Source organism: Manis pentadactyla, chromosome 12 (genome assembly GCF_030020395.1).
Source record: "Manis pentadactyla isolate mManPen7 chromosome 12, mManPen7.hap1, whole genome shotgun sequence".
Lineage (NCBI taxonomy): Eukaryota > Metazoa > Chordata > Mammalia > Pholidota > Manidae > Manis > Manis pentadactyla.
The window spans coordinates 40,576,896-40,595,412 of NC_080030.1; positions in this window are offsets into that span (position 1 = coordinate 40,576,896).

An 18,517-nucleotide genomic window follows, 5' to 3' on the forward strand; every position below is an offset into this window, starting at 1 on the left:
CTATCATATTGGATTTTAGCACAATTTTGTCAATTATTGAGAAGTTAAGCAAATAAAAATCTTTGAAAACATATAAGATTTTGAGAAGCACAATTATAAAACCAGACCCAAGAATTGGAAAATGTGCAATTTTCTCAAATATACATGAGATTGTTACAGAAACTGACACATTTCAAGGCCTTAATATATTCAGATGACTTGAGCAAATACTGTGTTCTTTGACTCCAGTGCAATTGTACTAGAATACAATAAGAACAATAACAAGAAAAATATACAAATTCATACACATATGTGTGCATGTATGTGTGTGCATTATGTATATACACTTTATAATCAAAGGTCAAAAAGAAAATAAACCAGAAAATTAAGAAGAATTTAAATGCTACATAGCAAAAGAGTGAAATGTAAGAAAAGCGCTATCTCAAGGGAAAATGATAGCTTTAAAACCTTGTATTAGAAGAAAAGTAAGGTTAAAAATCGATGCACTAAGAAGCAAACCTAAGAAATTAGAAAAAGGACAGAACAACGTTCAGCTGTAAGATGAATAAGGTCTGAGGATCTAATGTAGAATGTGGTGCTATAGTTGCTAACACTATATTGTACAATTGATAAATTGATATTGCTAAGAGAATAGAACTTAAAAATATATATATGAACAAAAGTTTTAAAGTGGCAGAAGAATAAAAAAATGTTACAGTAGAAAATAGAATTGAAACCAATGATGACACAGAATTTCAACAATATCTAAAACTGGTTCTTTAGAAAAATCTGTAAAATTTTAGCAAATATTAGGCAAAATAATGTAAGATTAAGAAGATAAAAGGCACAAATTAATAAATCACATTTTATTTTTAAAAATAAAAAGTTTGAATGCTTCTTTAATCATTAACGAAGTGGATTCTACAGTTAAAATTTTTCTCCTAAGGTGAACACTTGACCAAGTTAGCTTTACAGGCTGATCCTAATAAATTCTTAAAGAATAGAGTATTGCAGTCTTCTACAAATTATTTTAAAGAATGGAGAAAGAGAAAACATCTCCCAACTCATTCTTTGAGTTAAATAGAAACTTGATGTCTACATCAGACAAAATTACAGGTCATCTCACTAAAAAAAATGAGAATTCCTAAGTAAAATGTTAGTGAATAAAGTCTATGAATGGAAAAAAAACACATGAACAAGTTGAATTTATCCCAGGAAAACATAAACATCTATAAATATCTCCTACCACATTAACATATTGAAAGGAAAAGATATATGGTCATACTAACATATATAAGAAAAACCTTTGATGAAATTCAACACCCATTCATGATAAACTTTTTATCAGAATAGAAAATGGTGCTTCCTTTACCTGACAAAGATATATAACATAAACCAAAAGCAAACATTTTGAATAAAAGAATATTTTTAAAAATTGTTTTATTTCAGGAATAAGACAAGATTACTGTTATCACTATAAGACAATAAAGTAACAGATATGAAGATTAAAAAAGAAGAAACAAAAACGTAATTATTTTCAGATATTCTTTTGTTTACCTAAAACAAAACTACTTACCTTACATAATGGTCATGTCCATAAATCATTAGAAGAAATTTTTTAAAGAATTTTTAAAAATCACTAGAAAAAAAGTAGAAAAAAACTTAAATACCTGAACGTAATGTAAATATATACATTCATTGCATTTCTACACACCAGAAATAAAGTTGGAAAATTAGTTAAAATGTCATTTCAAACTAATATACCTAGATTTAACACTACCTAGGTTTAAGTCTAACAAAGATTATGCAATGGTTATGAAAAAATTGTAAACATATATTGAAACAGTCAAGAAAACAAATGGAGAAATATATTGTTATTCAATTATGAAGATGTTGATTCTGCCCAGATAAATCCATTAGTGAAACATAATTAAAATAAAAATTCTAGTAGGGTTTAAATTTGTAGAGTTTAGCAAAGTATTTCTAAAGATATTGGGTAGCAAATTGTCCTATCATCAAAGCTTTATAAAGATATGGTAGTCAGGTCCATGTTGTATTGGACTTAGGAGACAAATTGAAAAATTGATATGGACACAAAAGATATGAGAAGTGAAGCTGTAGAAGAGGAGAAATTTAATAATTAATATTGTGAAAATATTTTGCAAATAGGGAAAATTGCAATTGGATCTCACATTACACACAAAAATTGATTTCAGGTTAGACTAAAGCATTAAATGCAAAAAACAAACTGAAAACTTCAGAAAAAAATGTAGGCTGAACCTTTATGACTTCATAAAAATTTTTAAAGAATAATACAAAATGATAATAAACAAAGCATTTGAGTAATTTTCCTAAATTAAAGAACATTTTTCATTAAAGGGCACCACTGGAAACACTAAAAACAAATTACAATAGGAGATGACATTTGACCATTTTCTGATTAAAACTCAATAAAAATTAATTTTTCCATAAGAATTGGAGAATAAGATAATATTTAAAGAACATTGGAACAACAGAAAAACAAAATCAATAGATAAAAACAGTTCATAAAGAATTACTTGGTAAAAGAGGGAAACTCAAAATTGCAAAATATCTGGAAGAGAAAAATAATGAGAAGACTATGTACATATCTGAACTTTTGATATAGAAATATAAGAAGACATAGGGATTGTTGTCAAAATGTTACTTCCTGAATAAAGCATCAGGCTAGATACATGCCAAGAGAATTCTATCTTGCGTTGAATGAGACTGTCAATGTTATTTGACCATTTCCAAGGAAAGAGAAACAGAAAAAAATTCCAATTTATTTTATGAAACAAACGTAACCTTGATATTGATTTCCCCACAATACAGCACATAAGAGTAAGTCAACAAACTGACTCACATACAGATGCTGATAGAAATATTCTGAGTAAGGAGGATTCTAAGCAAGCAGAATTGGGCAACACATTAACAACATAACAAACTATTTTATTCCAGTAATATAACAAAGGTTCAGCCCTAGGAAATCTAGTAATTAACCCATAAACTAATACATTAAAATATAATAACTGTACATACACAAAAATGTTTGAAGTTGATAAATATTATTATCTGTGATTAGAAATTTTTTTTGTTAAGTAATATCTTGAAACAGGAAATTGCTTTGTCCACACAGATGGTCTATATGCAATAACTGTAGTGGTACTCCAGGCAGTGTTCTCCTCTAAACAACTGATAAAGAAACCATAGAAATTAAGTTAACTATTAAGAGGAAAAAAATAATAAACAAAATGTGATTCCACCACACACTCATGAGAATGGCTATAATTAAACAGACCAACAATGCAAAATCTTGGCAAAGCTCTAGTGCAATTAGAGCTCTCGTATATTGCTCTTTGGAGTATAAATTGGGACTGGTTTTGCAATATCTGCTGATACTGGTACTAGAGATATACACAACTCGACCCTGAAGTTATATATATACTTACATATGCATATATATATATATATATATATAATAAATACGTATTGAGAAATCCACTCAAAGACATGTGTACAAAATATGTTTGTAAAATTCTTTGTATAATATGCAACAGCTTACTCATAATAGCCACAAATGGGAAAAAACCCAAGTGCTCAAAAATAGTAAAGTGGGTAGACACATTATAGTATATTTTTTTCAATGGAGAACCCACACAGCTACTTACAATAACATGGATGAACCCATCATCATAATGATAGGTGAATAGAACTGACAAAAGGTACATAATGTTTGATTCCATTTATATGCAGTTTAAGTTAAATATAAGAGGAAAAAATCCTAAGAACCATATCAAACAAAACTAATGTTCGTAGAAGATTGTAGAGTGTAGGGGATGTGTGTGGGGAGTAATTCTTGAGTGGGGAAAAAACACAAAGGAACTTTCTGAAATGATAGACATTTCTGTATCTTGATCAGATTGGTCATTATAAAAGTTTATACACATAAACATTCATAAATATCAAATTGTACACTCAAAATTTGTACCTTTGTGCATGTCTCACCTCAAAAAAAATGTGCAAAAAGTAATAAAATAAAGGCAAAATTTTGGGATTTTTTAATATAACACATGTAAAGATTTCTGTTATACCATCATAGATAAAATTAATAGGTCAAAGGCTTGCAGATGATTTGGCACGACATGCAACTAAAAAGGACTAAAATCTTAAGTATGTAAGAAATTCCTTCAATTCAGAAAAAATAAGACAAGGAATCACTAATTCATCAAGAAAAGATATAATAGATCAATTATGTTCACAGGAAGAAACTTGAATACCTAAAAAATTATAAAGATTGTTCAATTTTAATAATGAGAAAACATTTCAAGTTAAAAAAAAAGCAATGAAATGCCAATTTTTGCCACCAAAATTAAGGTCAGATATCAATGTGGAAAATTGATCTTTTTGTTTCTGAATTATAAATGTTTATTCTGCAGGGCACTTTTGTAGTGAATATGTGTATACACATATATGTGACTCATCAACTATTTTCTTGAGATATACTCTAGAAAAACCATTCTACATGTACATGAAGAAATTGTCCAACATTGCTAGTAAAATCAAAAAATGGGAAAAAATCTAAATGACCAACAATAGGAATCAGATAAGTAAAAGGCGGTATTGCAAATGATGGAATACTATGTCATAGTGAAAAAGGAATCTATTCTAGCCACAGAAGACAAGATAGATACTCATATACTCACAAGAGTATTTTGGATGAAAGTTGTGTAACATAGAGGAATAGCCCCAAGCCATTTTGTAAATTGTATTCAGATAATTTATGGTGACATTATGGCTTGAGATGAAGATAAGTTGATATTAGGGATGATAAAAAGGATAAAAGGGAAGAAAATAAAAGCAGATGAAAATAAACATAAAAAGAACTCCAGGAATAAGGATTATAGTGTGCCATAAACTGTGGTTGATTGTCCCAATCCTATGGACTTGAAGTCTGAAAGAACAACATAACTTCCCAGAAAGCACAATAAAATAAACTATTTCCTATTTCCTTTAAATTGCAATTTATGCAGCTAAAGCTGTCAAAAGTGAATAAATTGTACAAGGCAAGAACCATATCAGAATATTATTTATAATTTAATAATAATAATATATTCATATTTTGTTGCTGGATCTCACCAAAAGTCAATCTATGTTTAGCTTATGTACTGTTTTCTTTGGTTGAAGGGGTATTTGATTGCAATTAAAATGTCATTAAATACTCTTCAGTTTGAAAAATAATGCCATATGGATTTTCTGATTTCTAAAATCCAGGCATCAGAAAAGTTAACCAGCTTTATTTTTAATAATCTTAGTCTGCTAGTATAGCTCCTATAATATAAGTATATACTTTATGGAAATCTATAGTAATACTCCTTTACTTATGAAATTTAAGTAATCATATTAACTGGTCAAATTTTGCATAAGACAATAAATTGAGACTATATCTGAGTAATAATCCTCAGAATGGCATTACTTTAAGTGATTTGTGATTTCTTTAGTATAGATGTGATTTTTTTCTTAAAAGACAATAGGGAAATTGATACTACAATGATGTATGTACCTCCTCACACTGTAATTTAAAGAATGACCAATTCTGGCAACTAAAATTCTACTTGTTTCACCCTGAAAGAAACTATCCAACACAGTATTATTGACATAATTAACACAATGTTAACACACTGAAAAAGTTTATAGTATTGTACGAACTACACCTACAATCATCACGATTTTTATCACAATATTCTAACATATTAACTCATATGCAAGCTAGTACTCAGCTGATTTTGTTAAGAAAAAACAGTCCTGAGGAGTTGCAAAAGGTCATGATTTTCTTTTAGTGCAAATCTGTACGTGTTTGTGATCTGTACATCAACAGCTTACACTCCAGAGATAGTTAATATCAACATGACGTAACTATTCTTTTCAAATGTGTCATTTTTGTTTCACCTTGAGAAAACCAATAAATGTCTGTAGAATGTGGAGTTCCAACTATGGAGCCAAATACCCTGATTTCAAATCCTAACTTCCCACTTAGCAATCCGTGTCACTATGCGCAACACATTTGAGCTTTCTGTGCCCCAGTTTCCTCGTGTGTTAAATTGGGCAAATGTCATTATGACCTCCTATTTGGGTCTAGTTAATTGACGCCAAGAATACTGTGAAAACAGTCGGAGAGTACAACAACATGGAGCTTAGCCAATCTTACCACCAGTGGCCTCTGCCTTAACACAAAGCTCACCCAAGAGCTCCTAGGAGCAGAGCTGTGATACACTCAAATTTTCTGGAGGTGATGAACAATATCTCGCACTAATGAGTTCTCTGCCACTCACTGATCAGCATAAATGACCAAGACAACATTTTTAGTAGCTAGTTGCAGAATATGTTGCTATCCATCAGGATCAAGTGGTCCATGTACTGCTAGGAGGGGTGGTGTTTTAGGTGCCCAAGGGTTAATGTGTGCAGTCCTAGGTATGATGTAATGAGGTAGGCAGGGGCTATTGGTGGCTGCACCTGCCCCAATCTCTGAATTTCTGTTTTCACATATGTCAGAATACTTCTTTCCCTTTTTGCCTTATGTATATCTTTTATGATACTTATGCTAGCTATAGAATATTTCTCTAACAATGCAAGCATGTTCTGCAAATTAAGCCTTCATCAGTAATTTGAAATAGTTGAGTTGAAAATATTAGTCTGGATTTCAAATTCATTCCGACTTTCATAAGCAATTTCAACATTAATTTACCAATGAAAAAATGAAGATTTGTTGCAATCTTCAAATATAATTTCTACCATGATAATTTTATTTTTTTTACAAACTTATTGTGAACAAAGTTTTATTAATGACCACATCAAGAACTTGAAAATATCAATTTAAAAGATGTGACCAGAGACATTATCTTACCATTTCAAGCTCAAGACGTGACATTAAGAAGACATGCTTACAAAAACAGTTCAAATTTCTCATTTAAATTTTTGAAAAGCTATCATTTGAATGTTTTCTAGAAATTAATCATGCAGTATATGACTGACTACATTGTTTTTTCTAATAAGTAATATAAGGAAAATATAATGGAAGGATTTGATGGATTTCTTTCATCAAACACCATTTAGATATCTCTAGCATGACCAAGTCTCCTAGTGTTTATCCCATTTTGCCAGAGAAATATTATTTTTCTTGTGCGTCATGGTCTGAATAATTTTGGAAAGTGCTTAACTAAACTATGATATGAGCCAAAAGTGGAATGTATTGCAAACATTAGAAATAGACGTGGTAGACATTACTAGTTCTCATCAGTATTTCATTCTCTCCTCCCTGAGCTTTTGGGAGACTGCATTTCTCATCTCTCTTAAGGTTACATATGAGCAAGTGAGTACTAGATAAAGCATGTGAGCAAAATGACCTGTATCACTCCTGTTGTGAGCTTTTCCAGTTTTCTTTCTTTTCTCTGCCATTGCAACTAGCAACATTCCAAATGGTGAACCATTGGCCACTCTGGGCTCTTGAGGAACTGTGTAGACCAAAGTAGTTGCCCCCAAATCCAAGGACCTGAAGCAAATCTTAACATTTATATGTGAATCTACTGATCGTTGGAGGTTATTTGTTCCCTCAACATAAACCAGCTTATCCTTAAAAACTTACCAAAATATTAGAAAAGGTTTAAAAAAGTAGAATGGGGCTTATATCCAGATTATTTTATATATATATATATATACACACACACACACACACACATATATATATAGTAATAGTAATATATAATATATATAATTTATTAAGAACTATTAAAATAAAGGATAGATGATCCAGTAAAACTATAGGCAAGTATCTTGAACATAAAAAAGGATACAAAATGTTCAGTAAATATATAAAAAGAGAGAAATGTAGATTAAAATATAATGACATACCACACATATATCAATCAGAATGGCTAAATTCAACCAACTGACAATACCAAGTGTCAGCAAAGATATGAAGCAATGGAACCTCTGGCAGGAATGTAAATTGGAACAACACATTGCAAAACTATGGTATTATTTACTGAATTTAAATGTATGTAGTCCCAATGACTGACTCAATTATTCCACTGCTAAGTATCAAACAGAAATTAATGTAAAAGAGCAAAAAACTGAAAACAATAGTAGAGGAGATAATTAAATAGTGGTATAGTACTCATCAATAATGCTAAACAAATTACAGCGAGACATATTTAGTTGGATAAATATGCAAACACAATATTGACCAAAAAAGTCATACCTAGAAGAAGACACACTGTATTTTTCTTCTTCATAAATTTCAAAGACTTGCAAAATGGCCATCATGTTAGAAATCAGGATCATGTTATATGTGGGAAGAAGATGGGCAGTGATTGTGAGGTGATTCTAGGGGCCTTTGGGGCTTAGAGTATTACTATCTTTTCTTGAGTGGTGGTTACCCAGGGGTTCATTTTATGATAATTCACTGAGATGAATATTTGCTCTATATACTTTTTCTGGGTGTTTGCTATACTTAAATGAAAAGAGTTACAGGGAATATTATTAAGGCAAAATCATTGGTAAATATGTGTGTAGGCAAACAAAACAGACTGGGAGTATATATTTCAAACAAACTATACTGTAGAGAAAAATTGCAGATGATTTTATACTTTTCATAAGTGCTTTTTATTCTACATACTTTCTTATATAATTTTTTTTTATGTTTTGGAAGAAAATGAAACTACTAAAAATAAAAACAAATACCTCAATCTTATGGCAGGGTACAAAATTTCCTTCATAAATTTCTTGAACTGTTTGTTATACCTACTTTCACTTCTTTTTCAGAAGCTATAAATTTAAAACACTATTTAAAAAATGTATCTCTGCATTTCTGTTGTATTTAACTACTACGTGCTTGACAATTTAAAAAGAAAATTTATTCCTCTTTGGTTATTTTATTTCAACTTCATTAAAAAAATTAGGAGGCTTGGCTGGGAGTGTAGCCACCATTTTTATTATGTTCTTATAGAAAGGACATTCTATGTTAATAACAGTAGCACAAACATTAAGAATATGAAATCCCTTTGGTAATTCGAAGGCTTTGCTTTTAAGAAAGTATTTACATAGATGTCTCCCACAGTTTTTATCATAGGAGGGCAATTCTGCTAAATGCTTATAAGTGCACATAAATACATATTTAAAATTTTGTTTCTCTCCATTACTTAGTTTGTGTGTGCCTGGTGATTATTGTTCTCTTAGGACAAGTGTTGTCATAGAAAGTTATAACAAATGCAGTCATTTTTCAAAATATATTTCATGGGGATTAATCTCAAGAGATTTACACACACACATGTGCACACACCCACCCACATACACACACACACACACACACACACACACACACACTTTGGAGAGCTATATAATCGTAAGAGACTATTTAGGATTTTAAACAGTCCTGCAGAAATGCGACATCCTCATTAACATTAGCCCATTCTTCCTTAAATTTATTTGATTATTTGAGCTTCACCATTTTCCTTCTTTCCTATAGGTCTCAACATTCTCACTTCATGAATCAGGTTTACCTCTAGGTCACGCTTTACAGCCCTGCCTTTTCATCCACACACATGCCCTGCTTTGTTCTCTGACTGGAAGGCATCTGAGTAATTCCTTGTCATAAATTTGAATAAAAATGGAAATGCTTCTTGTCTTTCTCCTTTTCTTCCTTCAAATGCCCTTTCTTATTATTTAATTTTAATCATAGTGGTGAAGCCAGGATGCAGTCTGGGCAAACTATTAAATAAGTGTCTTATTTTGGCAGCCACAGCCCAGCACCCACACCACCTCCTTTGCCCTGTGTCTCACCTTCTGTCTCCTCCTGCTCAGCACCCACGCTCACAGCCGTCACCTTTCTCAGTGATGATCAATTATCTAAAAGGGGGCTTTCATCCTCTCTTCTACCCTATTACAACGTCCATTTTCTGGGTATAGATATTAGGAGAAAGTCATTTTCACAATTCCACACAGTGAGAGATAGCATAGCCTAAAATGCATTTCCTTCCCTTAGAATTTTAGCAGGGCTTTTTTTTTTTTTTTGGTAAACAATGAGACTTCTAAGTATAGAATTGGCATTGGCAAAGTAACATTTCATCAGAAAAGAACATGGTGAGGGGGGATATTTTTCAGAATCCATATATCATATCATGTAGGAGGGACAACCTGCAATCTTGCAAGTTTTGTAGCGAGCTCACCTGGGCCCCAAAGGCATTGGCTTGGACAACAGGACCCAATTCCAGTAGGCATATTTCCACGTAGGCTTGCATGCGCCAGTGCAAGGGTGTGAAACTATGGTCTAAACTATGGTGGGAAACTGCCTGTTTGGGGTAAGTCTGCAAGCTAAGGATGACTTTTACGTTTTTCAATAGCAGAAAAATAGCAAAAGAAGAATAATGTTTTGTGGCACATGGAAGTCACATGACTTTAGACTCAACGTCCATAAATAGTGTAGTAGAACATAGTCATTGTTTACTTGTGGTTTGTGGTTGCTTTCACACAGCAGAGTTGAGTTGTGACACAGTCCATAGGGAATGCCAAGCCTCAGATATTTACAATCTGGCCCTTTACAGTTTGCCTACCTTAACCTACAAAACAGTAGAACACCCAGCTGGTACTGCATAACCAAACCCCACTTCCTGATCTAGAAAAGCACTACATGTCTATTTTCATAGTGATACCTAGGTCCTTCCTGGAAGAGCTTTTTTTTGGTTTTTGAGGTCTTAGGATTTTATATTTTAAATTGCCAAAGTACTTCTTCCTTTTTATAACAATGAAAAGTTAAGATGTTATTAAAAAATCAAAGAGTTAAGAGATGCTTTTAGAAAAAAGTTAAGATCTTGTTGCCAAACCTGTAAAATCCCTCAACCAGAAATAAACAATGTTAACAGTTTGATGTATGTATTTCACAACTTGTTCAATGATTAATCAAATGGAAACAAGCATGTATAGAATATGGGTATTGTGTTTGTGTGTGTTTAACAACCATACATTATATATAAATCTGCAACCTAGAGGGCAGCCTCTGATAGATTTTTTGAATTCATTGTTTTTAGTAGTTCACAGTAGCTTGTAGTAGGGTTTACCATATTTCACAAAGCTATTCACTTTTTTTTAAACTTTTTTAAAAATTCATTTTATTATCATTAATCTACAATTACATGAAGAACATTATGGTTACTAGATACCCCGTTCACCAAGTCCCTCCCCGCAAACCCCATTACAGTCACTGTCCATCAGTGTAGTAAGATGCTGTAGACTCACTACTTGTCTTCTCTGTGTTGCACATCCCTTCCTGTGCCTGCCCCACATTACACATGCTAATTGTAATGCCCCCTTTCTTTTTCCCACCCTTATCGCTCCCTTCCCACCCATCCTCCCCAGTCCCTTTCCCTTTGGTAACTGTTAGTCCATTCTTGGGTTCTGTGATTTTGCTGCTGTTCTGTTCCTTCAGTGTTTCTTTTTTCTTATACTCCACATATGAATGAAATCATTTGGTACTTGTCTTTCTCCGCCTGGCTTATTTCACTGAGCATAATACCCTCTAGCTCCATCCATGTTGTTACAAATGGTAGGATTTGTTTTTTTCTTATGGCTGAGTAATATTCCATTGCGTATATGTACCACTTCTTCTTTATCCATTCATCTACTCATGGACATTTAGGTTGCTTCCATTTCTTGGCTATTGTAAATAGTGCTGCGATAAACATAGGGGTGCATCTGTCTTTTTCAAACTGGAGTGCTGCATTCTTAGGGTAAATTCCTAGAAGTGGAATTCCTGGGTCAAATGGTATTTCTATTTTGAGCTTTTTGAGGAACCTCCATACTGCTTTCCACAATGGTTGAACTAATTTGCATTCCCTCCAGCAGTGTAGGAGGGTTCCCCTTTCTCTGCAACCTCGCCAACATTTGTGGTTGTTTGTCTTTTGGATGGTGGCAATCCTTACTGGTGTGAGGTGATATCTCATTGTGGTTTTAATTTGCATTTCTCTGATGAAAAGCGATGTGGTGCATCTTTTCATGTGTCTGTTGGCCATCTGAATTTCTTCTTTGGAGAACTGTCTGTTCAGCTCCTCTGCCCATTTTTTAATTGTATTATTTGCTTTCTGTTTGTTGAGGTACGTGAGCTCTTTATATATTTTGGATGTCAACCCTTTATCGGATCTGTCATTTATGAATATGTTCTCCCATACTGTAGGGTACCTTTTTGTTCTATTGATGGTGCCCTTTGCTGTACAGAAACTTTTTAGTTTGATATAGTCCCACTTGTTCCTACTTTGCTTTTGTTTCCCTTGCCTGAGGAGATATGTTCAAGAAGAGGTCACTCATGTTTATGACCAAGAGATTTTTGCTTATGTTTTTTTCTAAGAGTTTTATAGTTTCATGACTTACATTCAGGTCTTTGATCCATTTCGAATTCACTTTTGTGTATGGGGTTAGACAGTGATCCAGTTTCATTCTCTTATATGTAGCTGTCCAGTTTTGCCAGCACCATCTGTTGAAGACACTGTCATTTCCCCATTGTATGTCCATGGCTCCTTTATCATATATTAATTGACCATAAATGTTTGGGTTAATATCTGGGGTCTCTATTCTGTTCCACTGGTCTGTGGTTCTGTTCATATGCCAGTGCCAACTGTCTTGATTACTGTGGCTTTGTAGTAGAGCTTGAAGTTGGGGAGTGAGATCTCCCCCACTTTATTCTTCCTTCTCAGGATTGCTTTGGCTATTCGGGGTCTTTGGTGTTTCCATATGAATTTTTGATAATTTGATAGGGATTGCATCAAATCTGCATATTGCTTTGGGCAGGATGGCCATTTTGATGGTATTAATTCTTCCTAGCCAAGAGCATGGGATGAGTTTCCTTTTGTTAGTGACCTCTTGAGGTTTTCAGGGTATAGGTCTTTCACTTCCTTGTTTTCCTGATTTCTCTTTCTATTAGTTCATTGTTAGTGTATAGGAAAGCCACAGATTTCTGTGTGTTAATTTTGTTTCCTGCAACTTTACTGTAGTTTTGGAGTGGATTTATCATATACAGCCTTTATTATGTTGAGGTAAATTCAGTAGTCTTTAGGGTTTTTTATGTACAATATCATGTCATCTGCAAATAGTGACAGTTTGACTTCTTCTTTACCAATCTGGATTCCTTGTATTTCTTTCTTTTGTCTAATTGCTATGGCTAGGACCTCCAGTACTATGTTGGCATCCCTGTCTTTTCCCCGATCTCAGAGGAAATGCTTTCAGCTTCTCGCTGTCAAGTATAATGTTGGCTGTGGTTTTATCATATATGGCCTTTATTATGTTGAGGTACCTGCCCTCTATACCCATTTTGCTGAGAGTTTTTATCATGAATGGATGTTGAATTTTGTCGAATGCTTTTTCAGCATCTATGGAGATGCTCATGTGGTTTATGTCCTTCTGTTTGTTCTGTGGTGGATGATGTTGATGGATTTTCAAATGTTGTACGATCCTTGCATTCCTGGGATGAATCCCACTTGGTCATGGTATATGATCCTTTAGATGTATTTTTGAAGTCAGTTTGCTAATATTTTGTTGAGTATTTTTGCATCTATGTTCATCAGGGATATTGGTCTGTAATTTTCTTTTATGGTGGGGTCTTTGCCTGGTTCTGGTATTATGGTGATGTTGGCTTCATAGAATGAGTTTGGGAGTATTCCCTCCTCTTCTATTTTTTGGAAAACTTTAAGGAGAATGGGTATTATGTCTTCTCTGTATGTCTGATAAAATTCCAAGGTAAATCCATCTGGTCCGGGGATTTTATTCTTGTGTAGTTTTTTGATTATCGCTTCAATTTCTTTGCTGGTAATTGGTTTGTTTAGATTTTGTGTTTCTTCCTTGGTCAGTCTTGGAAGGTTGTATTTTTCTAGGAAGTTGTCCATTTCTCCTAGGTTTCCCAGCTTGTTAGCATATAGGTTTTCATAGTAGTCTCTAATAATTCTTTGTATTTCTGTTGGGTCCATCGTGATGTTTCCTTTCTTGTTTCTGATTCTGTTGATGTGTGTTGATTCTCTTTTTCTCTTAATAAGTCTGGCTAGAGGCTTATCTGTTTTGTTTATTTTCTCAAAGAACCAGCTCTTGGTTTCATTGATTTTTGCTATTGTTTTATTCTTCTCAATTTTGTTTATTTCTTCTCTGATCTTTATTATGTCCCTCCTTCTGCTGACTTTAGGCCTTATTTGTTCTTCTTTTTCCAATTTTGATAATTGTGATGTTAGACTGTTCATTTGGGTTTGTTATTCCTTCTTTAAATATGCCTGAATTGCTATATACTTTCCTCTTAAGACTGCTTTTGCTGTGTCCCACAGAAGTTGGGGCTTAGTGTTGTTGTTGTCGTTTGTTTCCATATATCGTTGAATCTCCATTTTGATTTGTTCATTGATCCATTGATTATTTAGGAGCATGTTGTTAAGCCTCCATGTGTTTGTGAGCCTTTTCGCTTTCCTTGTACAGTTTATTTCTAGTTTTATACCTTTGTGGTCTGAAAAGTTGGTTGGTAGGATTTCAATCTTTTGGAATTTTCTGAGGCTCTTTTTGTGGCCTAGTATGTGGTCTATTCTGGAGAATGTTCCATGTGCACTTGAGAAGAATGTGTATCCTGTTGCTTTTGGATGTAGAGTTCTATAGATGTCTATTAGGTCCATCTGTTCTATTGTGTTGTTCAGTGCCTCTGTGTCCTTATTTATTTTCTGTCTGGTGGATCTGTCCTTTGGAGTGAATGGTGTGTTGAAGTCTCCTAAAATGAATGCATTGCATTCTTTTTCCTCCTTTAGTTCTGTTAGTATTTGCTTCACATATGCTGGTGCTCCTGTGTTGCGTACATATATATTTAGAATGGTTATATCCTCTGTTGGACTGAGCCCTTTATCATTATGTAATGTCCTTCTTTATCTCTTGTTAATTTCTTTGTTTTGAAGTCTATTTTGTCTGATACTAGTACTGCAACATCTGCTTTTTTCTCCCTATTGTTTGCATGAAATATTTTTTTCCATCCCTTGACTTCTAGTCTGTGCATGTCTTTGGGTTTGAGGTGAGTTTCTTGTAAGCAGCATATAGATGGGTCTTGTTTTTTTATCCATTCAGTGACTCTATGTCTTTTGATTGGTGCATTCAGTCCATTTACATTTAGGGTGATTATCGATAGGTATGTACTTATTGCCATTTCAGGCTTTAGATTCATGGTTACCAAAGGTTCCAGGTTACTTTCCTTACTATCTAAGAGTCTAACTTAACTCACTTAGTATGCTGTTACAAACACAATCTAAAGGTTCTTTTCTATTTCTCCTCCTTTTTCTTTCTCCTTCATTCTTAATTTATTAGGTATCAAATCCTGTACTTTTTGTCTATCCCTTGATTGACTTTGAGGATAGTTAATTTAATTTTGCATTTGCTTCATAATTAGCTGTTCTACTTTCTTTACCGTGGTTTTATTATCTCTGGTGAGAGCTATCCAACCCTAGGAACACTTCCATCTATAGCAGTCCCTCCAAAATAGACTGCAGAGATGGTTTGTGGGAGGTAAACTCTCTCAGCTTTTGCTTATCTGGAAATTGTTTAATCCCTCCTTCAAATTTAAATGATAATCTTGCCAGATAAAGTAATCTTGGTTCCAGGGCCTTCTGCTTCATGGCATTTATTACATCATGCCACTCCCTTCTGGCCTGTAAGGTTTCTGCTGAGAAGTCTGTTGTTAGTCTTATGGGCTATCCTTTGTATGTGATCTTATTTCTGCCTCTGGCTGCTTTTAACAGTCTGTCCTTATCCTTGATCTTTCCCATTTTAATTACTATGTGTCTTGCTGCTGTCTTCCTTGGGTGCCTTGTGTTGGGAGATCTGTGGATCTCCATGGCCTGAGAGATTATGTCCTTCCCCAGATTGGGGAAGTTTTCAGGAACTTCCTCCTCAAAGACACTTTCTATCCCTTTCTCTCTCTTCTTCTTCTGGTATCCCTATAATGTGAATATTGTTCTGCTTGGATTGGTCACACAGTTCTCTCAATATTCTTTCATTCTTAGAGATCCTTTTTCCTCTCTGTGCCTCAGCTTCTTTGTATTCCTCTTCTCTAGTTTCTATTCATTTATTGTCTCCTCCACTGTATCCAACCTGCTTTTAATCCTCCATTGTGTTCTTTAACGATTGGATCTCTGACCTGAATTCATTCCTGAGTTCTTGGATGTCTTTCCGTACCTTCATTAGAATGTTGATGATTTTTATTTTGAACTCCCTTTCAGGAAGAGTCATGAGGTCCATATCATTTAAATCTTTCTCGGGAGTTGTATTAACAATTTTACTCTGGACAAGGTTCCTTTGGTATTTCATGTTTGTATATGGCGCCCTCTAGTGTCCAGAAGCTCTATTCTGGAGCTGCTGAGCCCCTGAAGCAATGCCGGGGTATTGTACTGTACCGGGGCAGGGGAGCGGTACTGGTGCCTGGGGGTAGGAAAGAGCTGTTCCCCGCCTCCTGACTCCTGTGCCTGTCTTCACTGCCTGACTCAGTGGGCGGAGCACACAGGTATAAATTTTTGTCCCAGAGCAGCCAGATATGGATCCCTGCTTTCCACAAGCAGCCAGAATCCCAGTCTCCCCAGGAACTCTGCCTGTATTAACTTTCCAACCTGGTAGTCATGTGAGTCTCATGAAAGCACCATGAAATGTAGGTTTGTGCTCCTAGATCAGATCTCTGGAGCCAGGTATTCAGCACTCCCAGGCCTTCCACTCCCTCCCTGCTCCGTTTATCTTCCTCCCGCCAGTGAGCTGGGGTGGGGGAGGGGCTCGGGTCCCGCGGAGCCACAGCTCCGGTACGTTACCCCGTTCGCTGAGGTCTGCTCTTTTCTCCAGGTGTGTGCAGTCTGATGCCATCTTCTTTCCTGTTGCTCTCTCAGGATTAGTTGCACCAACTATATTTTCTAATTGTATCCAGTTTTAGGAGGAAGCCTCTGTCTCTCCTCTCACGTCGCCATCTTTAATCTCCTCAGCTATTCACTTTTGACACACCTGCATTTTATTTTCTTCCAACTGAGAAATTTTTTATTGTGGTAATCAATCTAACATCCAAATTCTTACATAATGGAGATTTTATTTCCAAGACACACTCCAAGATGTAGATTGCCATATCAAAAAAAAAAAAACCCTCCAAAATCTAGTTTTCTTTTTATTAATAAAAAGAAGATAAATGTTCTTTTAAGAATACTAAAAGACATTTAAATACATCTAATAAAGTCTTGTTTTGTTTTGTTTTGTTTTGACGAAGACTCAATATTGTAGAGATGCCAAATATCCCCATCTCCATTAAGTTATAATTTTTGTGGCCCTCTGGGATTTAGTTAACACTGTCTGCTCTGAATTCAACTTTACTTGCTGTTTTTATTTCAATTTCAATATTCTTTTATTACTTGCTTGATTTAATATTTTCATCCTTTACTTGCAAACTATCTGATATGCTTAGTTTCAGTTGTGTCACTTGTGTAAAAAAGATAACTTCTTTACTCTACAAGAAGATATGTCAAAGAAATAATCAATCTTCCCAGGTTTTCTTCCGCCTGCTACTTCTATAGCTTTTCTTCTTCCTTTCTAATTACAACCCTTAAATAGAATTCGTGCCTCATATCGAATTTACCGTGTATCATAATTCTTCCAAGTGGTAAAGGCACCTCAAGACAAATGCTGGGCATAGAAGCCACAGGGCATAAATATGCAAAGAAGTAAAAAGCTAACCTTTTCAAACAATAAGGCTTCTCTCTCACTTACCAACTTTACATTTCCCTGTATGGCCCCGGAAGATGACTGGTTAGCCAGAGACGGGTAAGATTCCTCAAGGGAGGAACAACCTAAGACAGGCACAGTCGCAGGGGGGCCATCAGGTGAGAAAATGGGATCAACAGAGGTGAGGCTTAGAACCTCACCCCTCCGTTCTGAGAGAAATCTTCTGCATCCGTGGATGTTTTATTGCCCTGGTCTAGCTTGGATTAACACTTAGTCTACAGGCACACACCTGATCATCTACATTTGCCCTCTTACAGCACTAAAATACGTTTTCTACCTTTATCTTGCATCTACCTACCACTTCAGCATTTTATTAAAAATAATAATAATATAGAGAGAAATGTGGTATCCACATATAAATCAAGTATAAAAATCAAATGAGTATTCATATTTGAACTGTTTATAGTTCATAATGCATGAGCAAAACCGAAAGTTTCTGTGATGATTGCCCTTGTAATGTTCACCATGTAACTTATTCACTATGTAAGAATTTGTTCTCCATGTAAGAACTTGTTCGTTATGCTTCAGAAGATTGGAGACTGACGAAAATTAGGCTTGGGGTGGATTAATGATTGTGCATTGAGCATTGACCCCCCTATATAGAATTTTATTGTTGTTAACAACCATTTGATCAATAAATATGATATGCCCTCACAAAAAATATATATATATGTATATATACACACTTCCAATTGTAAAATGAATAAGTAACCGA